Genomic DNA, 14,768 nt, shown 5'->3' with positions numbered 1-14,768 from the left:
ATTAGCCACAAAAACAAAATGAAGATAACTTACTTATATTTGTCTTACTTCACAAAGTCTTCAGCCTTTTCAGAATGCTCCTAAATTTCAACTTCCTCTCTTGCAGATTCAAGAAACTGATGGGCTTGTCTCCACTGCAAAGTCAACTTGAGTGTTGCCCCTACTTGAGTCCCATCCACACACAAAAACCTTAACTCAAGTGTGGTGGTGCTTTCAAGGCCTTGTCTCCACTTGAAAGGTTTGCTGGTATAGCTATTGTTCTACTGGAGATGCACGTTATACTGGCAGAACAGTTGGCAAGCCTGTCAAGTGGTGAAGACTCCAGCTTAAGTTAGTGCAACTTGTCAAGTGCTAACACAATCACTTTGCTGCTAATACAACCACACTGTGTGGCTCGACTGTTATTTCACAATATGTCTGCTCTCACCTGAGCTTGACTAACTTGAGAGGAAGTAACTAGAGTGTAGGTAACTTGAGTTAACTCTGCAGTAAAGACAGCCTAGGAGAGGTAGCAAGGCTAGTCAACTCTTAAAACTGGTAGGTGAAATTTTTTTGGAGATCACACCTTATCAGTTAATTTGAAGCTGTATCAAAAGAACGCTTATGTCTGAGCTGTATTTTAAAGAGTGAAACAGAAAAAACAATGGTTGCCATTAAGCATAATTCCATTCCTAAGTGCACCATCACAGCCCAGGTGATAAACCTGACCTTGAATATAGACAACTGACCATTTCCAAATGCACTTTCAGGCCTGACTTCAACATGCTGAGTAATAGATCCATCTTCAGTGGCTGATCTGAGTTAATTCAGGGGCTGTCATCACCCTCTTTAAATGATTTATTACCGTGAACAGGAAAGCAGGTTTCATTATCAGATATAATGCAAGCAGGTCTGTGCAGTGGGATAACGGCAAGCATAATTCAGCAGCAGATGGTGTCTCACGGGTTATTTAGAGCCTGCTGTCATTTTGTACTATTTGCTACTGTCTGCAATTTGATGAATCAGATTAAATGTTTCCCTGTAATTCTCAATAGCTGATACCTGTCTGTACACCTTGTTTTAGCATTAAAGGCAATGTGATCCACAGGATGTGGAATGGGTGCAATATAGCATAAATTGCCAAAACATTCAATACAATACTGAATATCAACTAAATTTATTTTCTACAGACAGCTGGGGTGATCTTGCAGTAAGTAGTCTGCAGTCTGTGCTGCCACATAGGAGACGTGACTACATGCTGAGAGGACTGAGGCTAAATGCTAGTCTCCATTAAATAGCTTTTCTTAAGGTGTTATTTTGTATTTGCGTTACATTTGTTAATAGAAGGCTAATGAACCTTGCTCTATGTGGTTATCCAACATGCTGCACTGTTGAGACCATTGTTAATAGTCGTAATAACACATGGCACTCATCTAGCAATTTTTGTACATCAATGGCACAAGCTTCACAACATAACAGATAGTAAAATTAGGATAGAGGCAAAATAGTATTTGAGTCATGACTCCTAGTCCCATGTTCAGTCATAGCTCGCTTACTCTCTGTCTTGTTAACTGATAAGGATTCTTCCCTAATGCCATTTATGCCTTGACTGTGGGCCAATATCTGTCCTCATTTATGCACTTGGAACTCCCACTGACTTCTGTGGGAATGAAGGCAGAACGTCAATGGGAATGAAGCAGCCAGGAGTTGTGCCTGGGTATCTGAGAAGAGAATTTGGTCCTATGTATTTAAAGAAAAATGGCTTCAGACCAATGGCAGCATCTCTCTTGTGAACAGTTTGTTGCACCTCTGAGGTCTATTCATCAGGAATCAATCACAGGTTTCATTTTCACCAGGCTGTGTTATTCATTCCAAAGCTGAAGCACTGTCTGCACTGGCAATTTGTCTTAGTTCTAGCAATCTCTGGCCAGCCACTGAAATATCTGTATCAGTGCAAAATAAGTGTTGGCAAGATAACCCTCAATTTGCACAGATTGAGATTACTCGCACTTGAAACCAGGGTACACGTCAATGGAGCCAACTGGCCACAGATGGCTGCAATCAGGGTAAATTCCCAACGGAGACAAGCCTCAGTCATGCCCTTACTGGGAGACCATACATATGCTGCTGTTAGGGCTAAACAGGAGGCTGTGGTTGAAACCAAGTATCATGGTGCAAGTGGTGAACTTTTGTATTTTATTACATCTCTCTAGCCTTAATGGATGATGATACAGGGGGTTTCTCCTGAGCTTGATTTTCTGAGCATGATCTTTCAAGTCAACATAGGCGCAAAACTTCCTTTGACTTCAGTGGGCCTATCTATGAATTCTTTAACTGTACATCCAAGTGGAAAAGACTATTACTTACACTAAAATTTTCTCTTTTTTCAAAATTGAAAACAGTCCCATGCATCACAACCCAAATGCCAATAAAAGTGCTACATCAGCCTTTATTCTGCTCAGGTCCTTCCCAGTACTTTTGGAGAATCTTTTCAAAATCCTTCACTCTTGCAGCAGGAGGTGTCCCTAGCTTGATTCATCTATTTATTTTACAGTGATAAATGAGCTCCTAAGCAAACAACTGTCTCCATAATAATGGAGCTGCTCAAATGGAATTTCAAGAGACATGATTAATTTCCAAGCATTCATCTGAAACCATCTCTGTCAAATTCCAGGCAGACTAACTATGCTTTGAGCTGGCCATGCAAAGTGGGATTTTGCACTGAGATGTCTTTTTTTTTTAATGATCTCCAATGGTTTACATTAACTACAGTATTTTGTTGTTGTTGTTTTAAATTGGACGGCATACTTTGTGGACCAATCTGTGGAATGTGTTGCAAAATATGTATGCTGTCTGCTTAAGTCCTGATTGAAATGAGGCATGTTGAAATGTAGACCAAGAGGTTTTGTCCATATCAGTCATCACAGCAGAGTCCCAGAAACTTGAAGAGTAGAGGTATTGATAGAATTACCTGCTGCATATTTGGTTGTAGCCACATCTATTAATCTTTCATAAGGTCTAAATATTAGAGATGGGCCTGAGCTGCAAGTTCAGATCCAGATTCCCAAATTTTGTGGGTATTGGATCTAGGGTTTTGGATTGAGCCTGCTCTCTGCTAAAACTCACCAAGTCTCCCTCTCCCATCCTTCCCAAAAGAAAAAGAAGAAGAGTGAGGAAACCAATGACCAAGAAAAATCCCAAATAACTTAGAGAATGAATGTTAGTGTCACACACACATAAATACTGTAACAAACTACATAACTACTGTAACAAAACTGTTCCTATATGAAGGATGGAATTTTATGTTCTCAATAACACAGAAAGCATGACAACTGAGGAGAGGATTTATAATTCTACTGCATCCAGGGAAAACACAAACACACAGTTACCTTAAAGATGGATGCAAATATAGAGATGAGCTTAAGAGGAACCTGTCCCTAAGGGCAAACAATGAGATAAAGGAAGAAAATGTTAAAGAAGATGTTGGCAAAAGGCAAATGAGCACATGTTTCTGAATATTAAAGGAATGAAATTAAACAGAGGATGGGATATTAGTCAGCAATGTTTACTAAGGCTAAAGACCAAATAAAAAACCATGACAGTTTTTTTTCATAGATTCATAGATTCATAGATATTTAGGTCAGAAGGGACCATTATGATCATCTAGTCTGACCTCCTGCACAATGCAGGCCACAGAATTTCACCCACCACACCTAAAAAAGACCTCACACCTATATCTGTGCTATTGAAGTCCTCAAATTGTAGTTTGAAGACCTCAAGGAGCAGAGAATCCTCCAGCAAGTGACCCGTGCCCCATGCTACAGAGGAAGGCGAAAAACCTCCAGGGCCTTCCAATCTGCCCTGGAGGAAAATTCCTTCCCGACCCCAAATATGGCGATCAGCTAAACCCTGAGCATATGGGCAAGATTCATCAGCCAGATACTACAGAAAATTCTTTCCCGGGTAACTTGGATCTTACCCCATCTAAAAACCCATCACAGGCCATTGGGCCTATTTACCATGAATATTTAATTACCAAAACCATGTTATCCCATCATACCATCTCCTCCATAAACTTATCGAGTTTAATCTTAAAGCAAGATAGATCTTTTGCCCCCACTACTTCCCTCGGAAGGCTATTCCAAAACTTCACTCCTCTGATGGTTAGAAACCTTCGTCTAATTTCTAATCTAAATTTCCTAGTGGCCAGTTTATATCCATTTGTTCTTGTGTCCACATTGGTATTGAGTTTAAATAATTCCTCTCCCTCTCTGGTATTTATCCCTCTGATATATTTATAGAGAGCAATCATATCTCCCCTCAACCTTCTTTTAGTTAGGCTAAACAAGCCAAGCTCCCTGAGTCTCCTTTCATAAGACAAATTTTCCATTCCTCGGATCATCCTAGTAGCCCTTCTCTGTACCTGTTCCAGTTTGAATTCATCCTTCTTAAACATGGGAGACCAGAACTGCACACAGTATTCCAGGTGAGGTCTCACCAGTGCCTTATATAACGGTACTAAAACCTCCTTATCCCTACTGGAAATACCTCTCCTGATGCATCCCAAGACGACATTAGCTTTTTTCACAGCCATATCACATTGGCAGCTCATAGTCAACCTATGATCAACCAATACTCCAAGGTCCTTTTCCTCCTCCGTTACTTCTAGTTGATGCGTCCCTAGCTTATAACTAAAATTCTTGTTATTAATCCCTAAATGCATGACCTTACACTTCTCACTATTAAATTTCATCCTATTCCTATTACTCCAGTTTACAAGGTCATCCAGATCCTCCTGTAGGGTATCCCTGTCCTTCTCTAAATTAGCAATACCTCCCAGCTTTGTATCATCTGCAAACTTTATTAGCACACTCCCACTTTTTGTGCCCAGGTCAGTAATAAAAAGATTAAATAAGATTGGTCCCAAAACTGATCCTTGAGGAACTCCACTGGTAACCTCCCTCCAACTTGACAGTTCACCTTTCAGTAGAACCCGTTGTAGTCTCCCCTTTAACCAATTCCCTATCCACCTTTCAATTTTCCTATTGATGCCCATCTTATCCAATTTAACTAATAATTCCCCATGTGGCACAGTATCAAACGCCTTACTAAAATCTAAATAAATTAGATCCACTGCGTTTCCTTTATCTAAAAAATCTGTTACTCTCTCAAAGAAGGAAATCAGGTTGGTTTGGCACGATCTACCTTTTGTAAAACCATGTTGTATTTTGTCCCATTTACCATTGACTTCAATGTCCTTAACTACCTTCTCCTTCAAAATTTTTTCCAAGACCTTGCATACTACAGATGTCAAACTAACAGGCCTATAATTACTTGGATCACTTTTTTTCCCTTTCTTAAAAATAGGAACTATGTTAGCAATTCTCCAATCATATGGTACAACCCCTGAATTTACAGATTCATTAAAAATTCTTGCTAATGGGCTTGCAATTTCTTGTGCCAATTCTTTTAATATTCTTGGATGAAGATTATCTGGGCCCCCCGATTTAGCCCCATTAAGCTGTTTGAGTTTCGCTTCTACCTCAGATATGGTGATGTCTACCTCCATATCCTCATTCCCATTTATCATGCTACCATTATCCCTAAGATCCTCTTTAGTCTTATTAAAGACTGAGGCAAAGTATTTGTTTAGATATTGGGCCATGCCTAGATTATCCTTGACCTCCACTCCATCCTCAGTTTTTAGCGGTCCCACTTCTTCTTTCTTTGTTTTCTTCCTATTTATATGACTATAGAACCTTTTACTATTGGTTTTAATTCCCTTTGCAAGGTCCAACTCTACTTGACTTTTAGCCTGTCTCACTTTATCCCTACATATTCTGACCTCAATAAGGTAGCTTTCCTTACTGATCCCTCCCTTCTTCCACTCCCTATATGCTTTCTGCTTTTTCTTAATTACCTCTCTAAGATGCTTGCTCATCCAGCTTGGTCTACAACTCCTGCCTATGAATTTTTTCCCCTTTCTTGGGATGCAGGCTTCCGATAGCTTCTGCAGCTTTAATTTAAAATAATCCCAGGCCTCCTCTACCTTTAAACCCATAAATTCTTCAGTCCAATCCACTTCCCTAACTAATTTCCTTAATTTTTGAAAGTCAGCCCTTTTGAAATCAAAAACCCTAGTTGCAGATTTATTTTTGTTAATCCTTCCATTCAGTTTGAACTGAATTAGCTCATGATCACTTGAGCCAAGATTATCCCCTACAACCATTTCCTCTATGAGATCCTCATTACTCGCCAAGACCAAATCTAAAATGGCATCCCCTCTAGTCGGTTCAGCAACTACTTGTTGAAGGAATCCATCAGCTATCGCATCTAGGAAAATCTGAGCCCTATTATTATTACTAGCACTCATCCTCCAGTCTATATCTGGGAAGTTAAAGTCTCCCATGATCACACAGTTTCCATTAGTATTTACTTTATTAAAAACATTAAAAAGGGCTCTATCCATATCCAAATTAGATCCCGGCGGTCTATAGCACACCCCAAGCACTATCCCAGGGGAGGCTCTAATAGTTTTCTTCCCCAATTTAATTATTGCCCAGACAGACTCAGTCATATCCATTTCATCGCTTCTTATTTCTTTACATTCTATCTCATCATTGATATACAGTGCTACTCCACCACCTTTACCTTTTTTTCGGTCTTTCCTAAACAGCACATACCCTTCAATACCTGTAGCCCAGTCATGACTACTATTCCACCAGGTCTCTGTTATACCTATAATATCTGGTTTCACTTCCTGCACCAGTAACTCTAGTTCCTCCATTTTGTTACCTAGGCTCCTTGCATTAGTGTACAAACATCTTAATTTTTGCTGTTTGGCCTCACTCACATTCTGTACCCTATTAGGCACGGTTATTTTACTACCAGTATAACCTATTAGACTTGTATCTACACTGCCCTTCCTCCTACCTACAGCTGTATCCACTCTTACTTCATTTTCTTTCCACTCTATGCTAAATTCTGGCGTGGAGATTACCTGGACATCTCCCAACCATCTCCCCCAAATTCCTAGTTTAAAGCTCTCTTAATCAGTTGTGCCAGCCTCCATCCTAGAAGTCTATTTCCTTCCCTACTCAGATGAAGTCCATCCCGAGAGAACTGTCCTCTATCCATGAATGCCTCCCAATGGCCATACATCCCAAAGCCCTCCTTATAGCACCACTGCCTAAGCCATCTATTGATAGTCATAATCTTGTCACACCTTTGTTGCCCTTCTCTAGGAACAGGCAGAATCCCACTAAAGATCACCTGAGCCTCAATTTCCTTAAGCGTCCTCCCCAGCCTAACATAGTCTCCCTTAATACTTTCCAGTGAGAATCTAGCCGTATCATTTGTTCCCACATGAAGGATAATTAGGGGATTCTTTCCCGCTCCCTTTAGAATCCTTTTTAACCTCAGGTCTACATCCCGTATCTTAGCACCTGGAAGACAGCACACCCTCCTATTTTCTGGATCAGCTCTGGTTACAGGCCTATCTATTCTTCTCAATAAAGAGTCCCCAATCACATAGACCTGCCTTTTCCTAGTGACGGTGCTATTCTCCAGTCTATCCCCTGTTCCCTCTGGCTGCAAGTTTTTTCCATTCCCATTCTCCCTTGTAATCCTTTTTAACCCATCCTGTATCCTCCTGGGGCTCATATTTGGTGTAATCTCCATTAACTCTTCCCCTTTTCCTATAGGACTAACCGCTCTTCTCTTCTTCCTTGCCCTGTCACCTTCAGTGACTACCTGCTGAGCCCCTTCTTCATTTTCCAACTCTGCAAACCTATTCTGAAGCTCTATTTCTCCTTCACTAGCCCGTCTTTTCCTCTGCCTAGTTCTTTTAGTCACATGCTTCCACTGACCACTTTCCTCACCCAGTCTCCCCTCAGAATTCCCTAGTCCTGCTTCCATCTGCAAGTCTGAGCTTTTCCCTTCAGATACCTCATGTCTTTGCTCCATAATCTGCTCAAACCCCTTCCTAAACTCTACCAGACTTTCCACCTGCATCTCCAAACCTCTGATCTTTTCCTCCATCAGCTCTATCAGACGGCATTTCATGCAGACAAAACTCTTACCAGGTGCCCCCTCCAGGATCATGTACATACCACAGCTTCCACATCCAGTCATCTTCATTGTGTCATCTGCTACATGGGTCACTCCCACTGCCACCTCTGAATCTGTCATAGCCTTCCCACCTAAATCCTGTTAATCTGGGAAACACAAACCACACCAAAACACCACCACCCACAGCAAAACCAAACCCCACACAAGCACCACAAGACAAACTCCGCTTTCAAACTCCCACTCAAACTCCCCTGTTTACAGCTCTGTTTGCTAGCTCCTGTGCTGCTGCAGCTGTCACCCATAGTGCAGTGCTGTGCATACACCTGTGCTAAAGGCAACTGATCCTGCAGGGTGCCAATTGCTTCCAGCAAGCTGTTCAGTGCCATCAACACCTAGTGAAATCAGTGGGAGTGGAAGGTGTTCAGCAGCATACAGGTCTGTGTCCCTAGCATGTAGAAGTCTTATGAACATGTAGTGTTATTAATTGCCAAAGGACACAAGTTGAGCAGGAATTAGACACAAACCACTGAATAGATGATGGGTGCTTCTGTATGTGATGTTCCTAGTGTAACAAGATGTTATGATATTCTGTGCTGAAGTTAGTCTGTAAACCATTAGTTAGACTCTAATAATACTTACCCTTGCCACAATATGGGCCATAGCTTTTAATAAAAGCACACATCCTTCCCTTGCAATGAAAAATATATTAGTGTGAAATTTACTTGGACAGGATTTTCCATTGACAATGTGTATGTATTATTTAGTCAAAATCTGCATGCTAATATACAGATGCCCACAGAATTTTAGCAATGTTAAGAGACTGACTTGGGGTACATTTACACAGGAAAAAAAAAAAACACCTTGCGGCAGTAAGGGTCAACTGACTTAGGTTTGTGTTACAGGGCTAAAAATGGCAGTGTAGATGTTTGGGCTCACGCTGGAGCCTGGGCTCCAAGACCCTCCAAGTCCTCATTCTCAGAGACCAGGCTCCAGCCTGAGCTCAAACATCTACACTGTTATTTTTAGCCCCAAGCGCAAGCCCCATGAGCTCAAGTGAATTGACCCAGACCCTGAGATTTACTGCATGACCTGGGCTCTGAGACTTACTGCAGGAGTGTTTTTTTGCTGTGTAGATGTGCCCCCTTAAACACACATTTTGTGAAATTAAGAGTTAAGTCAAACTTTGCATCCTTTCTGCAGCCAGTCTCCTGCCAATACCATCAACAATGAAGACTTTAATCTGGCTACAGGTGTCAACAGGCTATGTTTTAAAAGTGAACGTAATTTTAGTAAAAGGTGCTGGACTGTTAGCCCTGGGGCTGGCATCCTCTCTCAGCACAATAGGTAAGGAAAGTCTTGCCCATGCTGCCCCACCAATGGGCCTCAGTTGGGTTTTGGAGAGAGTCATAGGCAGCAGGTATTATAGGCAAGGAAGGCTTTGCCTCCCCAAACAGCCTACCATGGCCCCTGCCCGCAGGCCAGTATGCCTCCTGCAGTGACTCAGGGCCGCTGATGCTGGGCTGTGCTGCCTGCCCAGTGCTGGCCAGCCGAGCACCGGGATTGGGGGCCACCCGGAGCTGTGGGTGCGGTGACTGCGCTGCACGGAGCCCCAGGGCTGGGGTCACAGCGACTGCGCTGCCCTGCCACCCAGAGCCCTGGGGCTGGGGACGCGGTGACCGCACTGCCCGGAGCCCAGGGGCTGGGGGCACAGCGACCGCACTGCCCTGCCACCCAGAGCCCCAGAGCTGGGGGTGCGGTGACTGCGCTGCCTGGCCACCTGCAGCACTGGGGCTGGGGGTGCTGTGGCCGTGCTGCCCAGGGGCTGGGGGCATTGAGGCTGCAGTGCACTGGGGCTGGGGCCTTGCCCCCCCCCCGGCAGTCTGGCACTGGGGGGGTCACAGTGGGGGTGCTTTGGGCTCCTGCGGGGGAGGGGGAGGTAGAAAGAAAAGGGCGGGGCCTCAGGCACAAGGGAAGGGGCTGGGGATTAGACTTCCCGGGCAGCGGGGTCACCATCCGCCTGTGGAGAGAGCAGATCCTGGCCTATTCAGTCCTTGAACTCTGTTGAGACTTGTCAACAAACCTGACAACTCTTTGTGGTGACATGGATACCTGTTAACAAGAACTAGACCGAGACTGCTAACCAATGACCAAAAAGCCACCAGTCAGTCACGGCCAAACTGGCCGTGTTTGAACCAGTGACTCTCAGATGAAAGGCTCCATTGTTACAGCTATTTGCTAAACCTCACTGCATAGGTGCTGGAACTATGCGTGCTGGGGATGCTGCCACACCCCCTGGCTTAAAGTGGGGTGTGGCAGCATCTCTTTGGATCAATGTCTCTCAGCACCCCCATTATACAAATTGTTCAAGCACCCCTGCTGCACTGGTCACTTTGTATCTTGCTGCCCTCAGCCCCTGTCTGTGCCTTCTCTATTTAGACTGTAAGCTCTCAGGGCATGGATCTTCTGATCTGATCTATCAGTGGGATCAAGTTCTGTAAATAATAAGAATAATTCCATGTATGGTAGCTGAAAACCACACTTTACCAACTGCACAGCAATGGTTAATGTGCAAGTATAGTGGATCTGCCAAAACATTTTTTTCAGTTAATTTGAGATGTATTAGCAATAATAAATAAGAGTAATAAATGCAGTGAAATTATGCCTGCATTAATGTGAGGAATCTGGTTCAGGTGGGGAATCTACATACCTATAATAAAGATGTATACAATGGAAGTTAACTGAGAATACTGAACAGTTGGGATTTTTAAAAACCTGTATTCAGTGACTGGGAAATTTAAAAGCAAGAGACCAAATTCATCCCTAATGTAGCTCCACTGAAGTACTAGTTACATCATAGTTGAATTTGGCCCATCGCATGTAGGATCTAAAAAAACAAAGGGTCAGATTCAGTGCAGATCTTCTGAGAGACGCTGCATAGACAGAACAGCCCAGAGGGGAGTTACAGATGGCTTTACACTACCTTTGAGCTGCTCAGATTCCAGGAAGCTGCTGCTGTGACCCAAATGACTCCCCAGCATAAGTCAGAGCAGCCTTCAGGGCTGCTCTATCTTACGGCAGCCTTTTCTGTGCTGCCTATATACTGGAGCAGCATGTAGGGACCAAAGTGAGAGCCAGAAGATCAGTCCCACAGTGTTTTGTGACCTGTAGCAGCAGTTAAACACAGTTCCAAGCTCAATCAGTGATGTAGGTGTACAGTGGTACTTTTGCCAGAGGCAGAAGCTATATAAATAGTGTTGCTAAAAACAGCCATCTTCATTTTAGCTCCATTCAATTGTAATATTTGCCAAATGCCTAAGCATAGGTGCCTTTTAAACATTTCTAGACATTTAAGTAAAGAAATAAATAACAAACAGGAAAGGATTTTTCAAAATCTTACAAGAATTGAAAAATTTAAGCCCTCCCCATGAATTTAAAAACTATTTTTAAAGCAAGGCCATTTAAGGATCAAAATCTGTAACAGCTATGAAAGGTCTCCTGCTTTTGTAAAGAACTTTGATCTGCATCTTCTTCCCTAAGCATTTCCCAGAATAGAGCTTGGCATATTGTGAGCAGGTAGTAGAAAGATTGTGAAGAAATTAATTAAGTCAGGCAGCTTCCAACCTAAGAAACTCAATGAGTAGGCTGTTAAATTGGCATCTTTCTCTCTTTTTCTAAAGGGCAGATCCCTTTTCAGAAATGTTAATTAGGCACCAGATATTGAAAAGCTAACTCAGCTGTCAAAAGGGTTCTTGCAGGAAGATTCTTGACACTGACACAGATGCAAGTTGACTTCAGCAGCACGCAGTACATATGGCTTAGAAAAACCCCAACTATTTTACAAGCAGCCTAATTACACAAATTGAATGTGAAATTGGGAAAGTTTTCTAATTGCTTCTCTTTTTTCCTATGTAGGAACACAATGCAACAATACCATCACTGATTTACCACACTTCAAAGACAGTACAGTCAGGGATGTGGAAAAACAGTGTTGTTGGGATTTTTTAAAAATTTGTTTGCTTCATTAATATAACAGAGATACCTTTAATATAATAAAGGTGACACAGGTTGCACTTCAGTTTCCAGTGTGTTTTCAGCACACAGGAGCTCACTATTAGACCATGCAAAGTGCTCTCAATTTCCACTCAGGAACATGAGCCAAATCGTGAAGTCTGCAATGTTGCTTTCATGGGAATTTTGTTTGAGTGAGGACAGCAGAATTGAGTCTAGTGGGTGCTGGTGTGCTCAGCAATATCCAGAGCTCCTAGGAACTGATGTGGGTGATTCACTAGGAGGTACTGTTCCCTCTCAGTCACCAATGGACACACACATGGTTGTAGGGGGAACTGTGATGCTGAGCATACTGCCTGCTTGATGAGATGTAAAGCCAAAGTTCTGAACACTTGCATCTTTTACAATCCTATCACACTTTTCACAAGAACATCAAGTGTGGGTGCTGCCAAAATGATTTGTACTTTCTGCAAAGTTACTGACTATGTTTCTGCAGACTAATTGGATTTGAACAGTTAAATTCTTAAAATGAGAGCTATCCCCATATAACTAAGATGAATCTTACATAAGACTGAATATAAATTACTTTAGATACGTTAGAGGAAAGTGTCATGTTTTGTTTTTCTTATAAACCAAATGCTCACATGGATATTGGCTAAGATGAGACACATAGAGCAGCTCACAGGCCATCTGGATAACAGAGCTGCATCATTGCCGATGTTGTATGTACAGAAAACAGGTGGCAGATAGTGGAGGGCATATAACAGATAGTTCAGCCACCCTGCAGTATAACTTTTCCTCAATCTAGTCCTTACTGTTGTGTATTATGTGTACTTGCTTTAAAGACTCAATGTGCCAGATCCTCAGCTGGTGTCAAAGGCATAGATGCATTAAAGTTAATGGAACTACTCTGATTTATACCAGCTGAGAATCTATCCCACCATTCTGAAGACACATACTGCCCCTGAACGTGAACTTCTGAAGCAGCATACACAATATTGCCTTAGGACTAATCCTGCAAGATGCTGAGCACTCTGGCCCTGACCCAGCAAAGGATTTAAGCACATGCTTAAATTAAAGCACACTGAGTATGACTATGACCTCAAATCAAATATATGTAATATATGACTTCAGTGGGACTACTCATGGGCTTAAAGTTGTGTGTACTTACATGCTTTGTGGGATCAGGGCCAGACTTTGCAATATCAAGCCCTTATACTGTAACAATGTGATTTAACATGGTTAGTTCCTAGAAGTTTGTTATCCTTTACTCTTGTTCTAGATTTATTTCAATTAACTTGGCACCATTCATAACATAATTTATATTTTATTTTACTTTTATATTGGAGATGATTTTATACAGAACAATCCATTGTAAATTAAGAAAGTTAGGTTGGCATGAAGCATGAGTTTAATATCTAGCACAATTTCTCTTTGCAAATATACTCAATGTAATCAGGACATAATTCACCTAGTACAATGAGCACTCCCACTTAGACTTCACAGAAATAAAATAGCTTTGCCTCTTGCTTTCTGTATTTTCTTAAATGCAATGAAGCAAAACACAGAGAAAGAAAGCTTAAATCTCTTTCATTCAAGTGCACTAATCTAACTTTTACAATGCATAAAAATAAAAATTCATATTATTTTAAATTATCTGTTTACAGTATTAAATATATCACTGTATGTAAGAAATACTGTCTGATGTGTCAATGTCTCTTGATTTAATTAGAAACATTCCTATGCTGGTCCATAAGGTCCATTTTTGCAAGTCTTAGTTTAGGGTAATCAAACATTACTGGAAGGTGCCAGAAATGCTGATTGCATGATATCACATAAGCTGATTGGGTACAATTAAGTGAAGAGGACAGCATAGTTGAGCACTTGCACACACAAAGGTTACAATAGATAGGATAAACTTTTTTTTAAGGAAGAGATATAAACTTCCTTGCTTTGGAGCAACCACAGATTGGCTGTGATTCAATCAGTGAACTGGCTCATTATTGTAAATCAAGTACCTTGAGCAAGCCAACACAATACTGGATAAACGAGAACTAGCTGACATAATTTATTTCAAAAAGCCTTTGACACAGTGCCACACAAGAGGCTATTAAGGAAACTAAGTCTAGACATGGTGGATGAAAATGATTGGAAGCGCGAAAAGCTTCCATTCAACAAGAGACTGAAAAGACTAGAATTGTTCAATTTAGAGAGGAGATAAATAAAAGGGACACAATAGAAGTATACTACCTGTCACCAAGGCTTAATAAGATTTTAAAAAATCAGATAGATTGGATAAAGATTTTTTTAGAAGGGATATAAACCCTCATGCTTCAGGGCATAAGACAAACAGAGGGGTCAGGAAGAAATGTCTCCTACTGGTAGTTTATTCTATCATTGCCTACTAAAGGGTTTCTTATGCTACCTTCCTCTTAAACATTTGGCACTGATTACTGTCAGAGACAGACTAGATGGACCACTGGTCTAATCCAGTATGGCTATTCCTATGTATCTCAGTGATTTCTATGAGAACAAGAGAAAATCCTAATATACCAGTTAGGATAAGATTTGAAGAAAAGGGGGGGGAAAAAAGCACCCATTGCTTCCCCTGAGTTAAACAGTCTGGAGGGTCTGACAGCTATTTGGTATTTTTCTTTAGACTCAGTAAAGTCTCAACATCATAGAGTGAAGAGACTCACTGGCAAGGAACT

At 41.6% G+C, this 14,768-nt stretch overlaps 1 protein-coding gene across 1 annotated transcript in view; it reads right to left on the bottom strand.

Moving 5' to 3' along the window:
* Window positions 1-14,768, bottom strand: part of CAMKK1 (calcium/calmodulin dependent protein kinase kinase 1) — a 198,285-nt gene that overhangs the window by 7,391 nt on the left and 176,126 nt on the right. The window lies entirely within an intron of this gene.

Source organism: Lepidochelys olivacea, assembly GCF_965140295.1.
Source record: "Lepidochelys olivacea isolate rLepOli2 genome assembly, chromosome: 17".
In the NCBI taxonomy this organism is placed as follows: Eukaryota; Metazoa; Chordata; order Testudines; family Cheloniidae; genus Lepidochelys; species Lepidochelys olivacea.
This window is presented reverse-complemented; position numbering and strand designations above follow the sequence as displayed.